Raw genomic sequence first — 9160 nt, 5'->3', positions numbered from 1 at the left:
GACACCTAATAAACACAACGCAAACAGCTGTGACAAAGATGAAACAGCAGAAATGACAAAAAGACAAAAAGAGCAAAATCAATGTGCACAAACAAAAACAATTGTACAACAACAATATATTATATGAAACAAAATACTCGGCACATGCAATTAAGAATATCAAGTTAAATTAATCAAATTTACGGGAAATTTTGATGTTTTACTTATCTTTAAATTGTGCACCAGAAGTTTATTAACACTTTTTTTAATTTTTTACTTTAATAAGCGTAAACAGCTTTATCAAACACAAAATTTAAACAGATCACAGAAAAACACAGCTTCACAGCTTAATTAAATTATGTTCACCAGAAAGGTATAAAATATAGGTTACCTTTTTCTTTATTGGGGTCTACTTTGTACTGGATGGGATACGAGAAAATTCTTCAATATATCTCTTAATTTGAAGGCATTTTGTGATGCATTGTTCGAGCCTACCCTCCGAGCCTTTTGTAAAGGCGTTGAAACATCACTCCGCCACAATCCTTTTTTAAAACCGTCGCCTTCCTCCTGGTCGAGATACTCCGCTGGACAATAGCTACCATCGTGCATTTTAACGAAGTTGTGGAGGACAACGGTAGCTTTAACAATTTTTTCAGCAGATGCAGGGCTCATTTGCAAAGGACTTAAAAGTATTCTCCAACGGTAAGATAAAATTCCAAAGGCATTTTCAATTACGCGCCGTGCTCTGGACAACCGCTTGTTAAAAACTTGTCTGTCCAGAGGCAAGTTGGCTCCTTAATAAAATAAGTATGCATTTATTGAGGAAATCACTTTGTATAAATTATGTATACATACAAACCTGGATATGGTCTCATTAAAAATGACTTCAATGGAAACGCGTTATCACCAACAAAGTAGTGCGGGAAACTTATATCAGTGTCTGGTAATATACCGTTTTCAGGCAGATCCAGTTTTCCATTGTATACGAGTTTTCCAAAGCCTGAATTCCACAAAATGCCGCCATCAATCACTCTGCGAACCGTAAGCCCCGATATCTATACCAGTAAAAGTGTAATTGGCATCGCACACCGCCAGCAGAACAATAGAATACGTCGTAATTGTAAAAAAGGGAGCCCGGGTTTGATGGGCAAAATATATTGATGCGTTTACCATCAATCGCACCAATAGAATTAGGTAAATCCCACATTAAATAAAAGTCCGTGGCAATACGCTTCCATTCATCTTTCAGTGGAACTGACAAATAAACAGGACCAAGTATCTCCCACAAGACATCGCACGTTTCCCCAAAGATTTCTTTCATGGTGGAGAGCCCTATTTTAAAGGCGCAGGAATAAAATGGCTTACTCCCTCCGTGAGCCAAGTTGCTAAAATTGAAATTTATTTAATTATCATTTAATACCTGTAATGCTACTGCGCATCCACCTACGGAGGCAGCCTCCCAACCTAACTATAATGCAAGCAATGTGCCTGAGGATTAAGTATAAACGAAACTCTGGGGGAATAGATGGTCGGTTAGAATTTTTGCTTATTCGCTCTCTTATTAAACTAAGGAGCAAGTCGAATACAGGCTTTTCCATTCGAACTGCTTGCTTGAATTCCTCAGTGAATCCAAAATGCGTGCTAAAAAATCCATGGGTGTCACGATTTTGCAGAGCAGGTCGCACCCAACAACTACGAACTCCATAAATCCTCTTAAATCACTCTCTGGCTTCCAGCAACATCAATATAATCAGTATGACTTCTATAGTTTCCATTTTTATCAGTTTTTTTTGATTTTAAACTATCACAACACAAAATTTTTGTTTTCAACACAGCGAGACATTTGCCGCCAACAAACTACAGCTGATTTTTGTTTATATACATTAACGCTTACATTGCGGCGCCGCTCTACGTTCATTCACGTCACGTCAGTTTCATCCTTGAGCGTCACGTACGCAAAGTACTCATTCTGACGGGGCTATTAGTCCAAGAATTTTTTGCTGGTAAATTCTGGTAAATGTGTCAAACGATCAGCTGTGGTGTGTTTGGCAACCATATTGTAAACAAAAGAAAAGTGCACTCTGCTAATTCATGTTGAAAAGTATTTAATTACTTGTTTAAGTGGACTCTAATGAATTTGAAAGTAATTTATTTACATGTGTGAGCTGAGTGTGTTTACATAAAAAATAAGCAAAAGTTTACAACCAAAATTTGTAGGTTATGTTGAAGTTGACAGAAGCTACGATTTTTACTAGAAAGCGATCCCGTACTTTTCAATGTTAGTCTCTCGCTCTGAGCGAATTTTTATTTTTTGACAGTTTTACTAGTTTTAGTCCGAGGAATACGGGATTGCACCTTATAATAACGAGGTTTTAGTTTTTTAAACTATGACTTTTTACTTTAGTTAATACTTCGATATCAGTAAAACCCGCTTAAGTACTTCACGAAAAATGTCAGCTTTTTGAGGTACTTAGACGGGTTGGGTACTTAAAAGAACCCGCTTAAGTACCTCGATGCGGGTACTTAAAAGAACATAATTATTGATGTTGGTAATCTTTTTGTTAACTTACATATAACTTGAATAAAACATGAAAATTTAATGAAGTGTACGTAGTTTAAAACCAAGATCGTAGCATTATCTAAACACATAAACAAAAACTGTATAAAAAATCGATACAGCAATATTATGTAATTTTTACAAGACTTCCATTCTTTAAAGTCATTGATTATACATATTTATACATACATACAGTGTTGGAAATATCTATCATTTCGGACCAAATTCAAAATGATGTTGTTTGTCACTTATGCTTATATATTAATTTTTAAGGCTTTTCACTTAAAACATATAAACCTAAGCTTAAAATATTTTTAGAACACTGAAAAAGTGTAATATTGTGCAAGTTTCAAGTGGCTAAAAATTACCGTTGATTTTTTACCTCCCTTTTATTAGCTCGGGATGTAACTATGTAATATTGATGCGCCTAAAATATGCAGCGATTTCTATTCTCAAGTTACATACCTGATGACAGTACGAATGGAAATTATAAAAAAGGGGTTTTATTTTTTTAAACTATAATTTTATTATTTTAATCAATACTTCGATATCAGAAAACCCGATTAAGTACCTCACGAAAAATGTCAGCTTTTTGAGGTACTTAGACGGGTTGGGTACTTAAAAGAACCCGCTTAAGTACCTCGATGCGGGTACTTAAGAGAACATAATTATTGATGTTTTTAATCTTCTTATAAATTTACATAAATAAGTTCTTAAATAAAACATGAACATTTAAAGAAGTGTACGTAGTTTAAAACCAAGATCGTAGCATTATGTAAACACATAAACGAAAACTTTATAAAAAAGTCGATAAAGCAATGTTATGTAATTTTTACAAGAATTCAATTCTTTAAAGCAGGCCTTCCCAAAGTGGGTGACGCGGCACCCCAGGGGAGCGTATGCCTGGGGTGCCGCTAGTGGCTAGAGTATAATAGTGGTGCGGACAAATACACAACCAGTGTTGCCGCGCCCGAAAACAACCTACCAATCAATCTTGATTGTTTGGTATAAACACAGGGTTGCATATCCCATATTTAAATAGCAAAATTGGCCATTTAAGTGCAGACTAAATGTATGATCTGAAAATGAATAGTGGAAATTAATCAACAATCTCTACTTAAGTAGGTCATCTGAGATCTGGCCTAACAGTTGCTAAATTTGAAAACTATTACACATTCTTTCAGGCTTTCAACACATACTCCTATAACAGTTATGTGCCCTTTCGCTAGTTTTTTGTATGCATGTAAAAACGAGTTTGGCATCATGTTATTCATAATGTGCGTGTTGATCTTGTCACGCAAATGAAGGCACCTAAAGCTCTAAGTCGCCTCCGATCGGAAAATGGTTTTTATGAGAAGCGATTTCATGGCAGAAGTACACTCGGAGGTTTGAAAATGCGACGACCGCAGATCGGGAATTGCGTAGAGTAGGGATGCCCAAATCAGCACATATGTGTCGCGGGCGACTGCGCGTGCAAAGCTTTGCACAGCGGTGCTGGGCAAGCGCGGAAGCAAAAAGTTATCGGAAGGGGAAAACGAAGTCAACAGAATAGTGAGATTGTATGTGTGACAGTGATGGAAAATGAGTGTGCATTGTGCCATTTTCGGCCCTTTCGGAAGCAGCCGGCACCTTCAGCACAATCGATTGATTTTCGGCACTATTTTTGCGTAACTCAATGCAACTAATAAATAATTCTTTCGGATCCGCAATTAAAAATATTTTTTTTTACATTTAATCGTATGTGCTTAAACTGATAAATGATATAAACATAGAAACGCAAGCAGAAGAATCTCGCTTCCACATTCTGCATATGCGCTTAACATTTTTGCTTAAATAAATTTGTCGAAATTTCATCTCTAATGCAAATATTAAATATCATTTAATATATAATTTAGATTTAAATAATCATTTTTAGTGGTGGGCGAGTCCGAGATGTTTAAATGACCGAGAGAGTACTCTCAATGCTCGTAGATTTTTGAGAACTTTTTTCGTTGAAGGTCTTGCACTTTTTTTCCATACTGAAATTTGTGTACATCATTTATCATTGTCTAAGAAAAACTATAAAATAAAGCTTAATTTAAAATATTGGAATAGAAAACCACAACGCTACACGCGCATTCATCCATATAACATAAAATGCGAACGTTCGTTATATGGAAGAAAGTGCGCAACACCGCAAACAGAAACATTCAAAAAATCAATCAATTTTCTAGACACTTCAAATTTGCACGTTATTATACTAGAATGAATGGGCTACAAAAATGTTAACCCAAAACATGTCTACAAATTCTGAACAAAGACTGTGAAAATTTGATGAAACTTTGTTGATTTTTTCATTCTTTCAAGTTTCGATTTATTTGCAAGGTTTTTGTTTGTTATTGAGCTACAATTTTATAAAAAAAAATTATTAAAATTATTTAAAAAAATAAAATAAATACCGGGTGACCGTGTAATTTTGTCAAAGATGAAGACAATGATGATAAAACATTAATACACTATATAGGTCAGTTCATATTAATGAACATAAATTAGATCACTATCGATAAAATGGAAATCCTCAAAAGAAATTTTTAATTTCAACGCATGGAATTTACATACATTTTTTTACTTTCAACCCCCGAATTGCTCAATTACTTCTATTTCTGCAGTATCGCCAATAGGTAAATTGCATTTCCAAAGATTTTTTCAAAATAAATAGCGATGAGGGATATTTCACCCGCCGGTGATAAGAAATCGCAATCACCATAACGCACATCACTAATATTACTGTTCACAATCACGTTTACATTATAATTTCGTTTTGTAGCAAATATGAAATATAGGTATATCCATTTACTTAAATGTAAACGGATTAAGAATCAAAGTGCTACAAGAGATTTGAGCGTTTGGTACAAAAAGTATTTTTGATGTTGAAATTGTACTTAAATTGAAATTGTACTTTTAAAATTAATTGTAGTGAAAAAAGTACAATTGTACTAAAATATCAACACTCTTTCACTGGCGCTGTAGTTGCTGCAGCGATGCCAGATTTGAGCGTACCCAATTTTTTACCGATAATAACTCATGCGAGGGATTTGGGTATTGGGCATTTTACAAGACTATTGGGAAGTATACATATCTGTGTTCGTATAGAATAGTAGCTTATGTCGGAAGACTGGCTTTGGTATAATAAACCATTCGCAGCATACGATNATATGTATGTATGTATACACTATACACTAATATTCTACATTAAGATGGAATTCATTTACTGAATAAAATGTGAGGAATAGGTAAATTAAATATGTTTTGCGTTGTTAGAAATGTATTGAAATTAATTTGTTATTAAAAACGTGAGGAAATGGATATGTATATACACTCTTTACTGAATCAAAAAAATTATTAAACATGATAATAAAAACTTGGCGCTTTTGGTTTGGAAGAATTGGCTTTTTCTGGTGGCCTGATGCCACACTGGCTCAGTTGTCGCAAAAGTACACATACATACATTTTTACTTGAAAATAAGTGTGTAGTGGTTAATATGTATACGTTGCCATCTCCGTACAGCTCACTTCGCCTCGCCTAGCACGCTCGCGTGCGCGCAGTTTGCCCGCGACGTCGACTGCGTGCACCTCTGCTGTGCATCCCTAGCGTAGAGCAACATTTGCTGGAACTTTATGTGGGATCCGGATGACAGTCTCCCTAAAATAAATTTAAAAAATTTATTCAAATAGTAACTCTTCTGACTATGAATTTTTGAGTAAAATTATCCTTTTTGAATAGTTATATTCAACAATTTTATTGAGCTCGAGGCCGTTTTAATTAAAAAACTATTGTAGACAAGCAACAATAATTTTTATTTTTTGAAAAAATGGTAGAGGTGATAGCTATTTCGGAAATCACCACATTTCGTCATCAGACTTCATTCAGTAGGATTCGAACCGACGATCCCACTGACTCAGCCAGTTGCCTACGCACTGTGCTAAGTTCGTCTTGTGAATTATTGTTGCTTTTTCCCACTTTTTCATTTGTTAAGCCAACACAATCAAGCGCAGCTATTCCGCTGCAATTCACACTTGATCATTTGGTTGTTGGTTTTGTTGGTTTTTGTTAATAATTATATTTTTTAAATGTTCAACTCTTAGGTGTGCTCGTCCTTAAGTTATTTGTTTTTTCTTATTTTATGGCCTTATGATAACTATATTTAACAAATTTTAATGAGCTCGAGGCCGTTTTAAATGAAAAACTATTGTGGACAAGCTACAATAATTTTTTATTTTTGAAAAAAATGGCCTCGAGTTCAATAAAATTGTTGAATATAATTGTTGTAAGGCCATAAAATCACAAAAAAAAATGTTACTATTTACATAGATAAAAATATTTAGCAAAGCGGAGAAAATTTTAACATTTTAAGACGCAGGAAAAACTTAAGCGATTTTGCTTAAATTTAAGCAGACAGCAGCGCTGTACACAACGCAAGCGGTTTGATCAAACTTCAACATGGCGGCCAGAAAATCAAAAAATTTAGATTTTTGTTAAAATTACCTTCAGCGTTTCATCAAACCCCATACAAAACACAAATAGCTTGCAGAACAGGGATATGTCGCTCTTAAGCGTTGTTCCCCAGTACGTTTTGTCAACGTAAAAGTGAATCAGAAAATTTTCAGAAAAATAGCCGAAAACGTACCCTTTTCACAACCACTTTCGGTACTTTTGTAGACCTAATCCGCGTTTCATCCACTTTTCTTCCCGTTTTTGGATCAATTTTCAGACTGTTTGCTGGCTGGGCTGTTCTCGTAACAAGCGCGGCAGCTTCGCGCACGTGTATATGTTACTTATTCTTTGGAACTTCACAATCCCACTCTCAAATCAACACGATTTTAAAGGCAGTCTTCTCGTGTTAGTGAGGTACCCATTCGCAATGCAAATCGAAGAAGAACGAAGTACTTCAGAACAGCGACGAAATTTTTAAAGCTATCGACAAATTTGTACAGAACAATGGTATGAAATGGAGCAAGTGTGCGGATATTTGCGGTGGTTGGAAAAACGAAAGGAGCGATGGCTAGGAGGAAGCAAGGGAAGAAGACGCCACGAGAAGTCCCTGTATGATCCCTCGGTATTCACTGGCGACTAGGAAGATGCCGCCACTAGATTTAAAACCCGTATTTGATGTCGCTGAGAAGATAACAGAGGCCTACGAATTTAAAATACATCTCTGGTTTTTTCCAGCTCGTCGAGATTATTTTATTGGGGATATGTATATTTTAGCATTTCTAGCAATTTGCATGAAAACCCCATAAATAAACAAAGTAGTTTGAAGTTAACGCTAAGAAAATTGATAACAGCCGGCTTCACTAGCAACTTCCACATAAAATTTAAAAAATTAAAATTATTTATCATATAAATTGCTTTCGTGAAATTGGCTATAAAAATTATTTTCTTAGCGTCAAGGCGCATTACCAGCGTTAACTTGGAAGGTTTAGAAAAAACCATTGTCGAATATTTTCCCAACATTGACTCTGAGGATGGCTTCAGCTGGATAACAAACCCGTTGTCATGTGGCCCGAAAAGTAAACCTACTGAGATGACCAATTAAGCTTTTGAAAACCTTCTGGACATCAGTGAAGACAGCACTTTGAATATTAAATACTACCACGGCAGCCAAGAGAGTTCTGGATGCAAGTGTATGCAGAAAACAGTGATGTTGGCAAGATTGCATTAAAAATACGACTGACTTTTAGGCCTTTATTATGAGTTGCATTCGATTTTCGATCTTCGCTGGTTATCGAAGATCGAACATCGAAAGTGAAATTATGAGCTATGCACCCGTGTCAAAATTTTCCTTGAGTAGCGAATTTTCTTTCGAATAGAATTTTGCTTTCGATGGTGAAGAGACATGTTAGAAAATTGTGAAAAATGTATGATTTTGCACTCGTTTTTTACTTTGTGGCGGCTAGACACTAATTTTAAACAATTTTTATTAATTTCATGCAGTTCTAACGTCGTGAATATTAAACACAAGTTCGAAGCCTGGTTTTACTTGTGAAAGAAAATCTCAATACTCAGCTGGCACGATCTCTGAGAACGAAATCGTAAGCTGTTGATAGTTTTAAAATATTTTAAATAGATTTGACTCACAAACGCCTCTTTAGACAGCCGGAAGTTTTTAATAAATCTGTAGACAAATTTCTTAAATATATTTGATATCAAAATATTTTCGAAAGACTACACTTAAACCCTCTTAAACATTTTCTACTCCTGGCCAGTTTACCAAGCTCTCATACTCTGACGAATCGTTGAAACAGAACTTCGTTGTACTTATTTTTACCACGTTTTTATAAACTCGCTTTCTTTTTTTTCATTTTAATTTGCACAAATTTACATATACAGGGTGTCCCAGAAGTAACGTGCCAAACTTTAGGGGAAGGTAGGTGGGTGGGTGAGCTCCTTGATAAACAAAAAATTGTCAGGTAAAAGTGTCACCGTTTTTGAAATATTTACATTTTTTCGAATTTAAAAAAAATCGTGCCTTTTCATGTGTTTTCTTTAACTGCAACTACAAACCGGGCAATACTTAGTAAATTTTTTATGTAAAATACTTCCAGATAGTTGCCTCTCCATACTCAAATGCAATGTAGTTAAAA

The 9160-nt window shown here is 35.1% G+C and overlaps 1 long non-coding RNA gene across 1 annotated transcript in view; it reads right to left on the bottom strand.

The window, feature by feature from the left end:
- Window positions 1-930, bottom strand: part of LOC108359176 (uncharacterized) — a 4283-nt gene extending 3353 nt beyond the window's left edge. The window contains exons 1-2 of the long non-coding RNA XR_001846888.1: window positions 839-930; window positions 371-773 (exon numbers count right to left, since the gene is read on the bottom strand). This is a non-coding gene — a long non-coding RNA (uncharacterized LOC108359176). The remainder of the gene's footprint in view (window positions 1-370; window positions 774-838) is intronic.
- Between the last annotated feature and the right edge of the window lie 8230 nt (window positions 931-9160).

Source organism: Rhagoletis zephyria, unplaced genomic scaffold (assembly GCF_001687245.7).
Source record: "Rhagoletis zephyria isolate East Lansing unplaced genomic scaffold, Rhagoletis_zephyria_1.1 Rzeph_scaffold_00352, whole genome shotgun sequence".
NCBI classification, from domain to species: Eukaryota; Metazoa; Arthropoda; class Insecta; order Diptera; family Tephritidae; genus Rhagoletis; species Rhagoletis zephyria.
The sequence above is the reverse complement of the archived record's forward strand: the minus strand, read 5'-3'. Positions and strand labels throughout refer to the sequence as shown.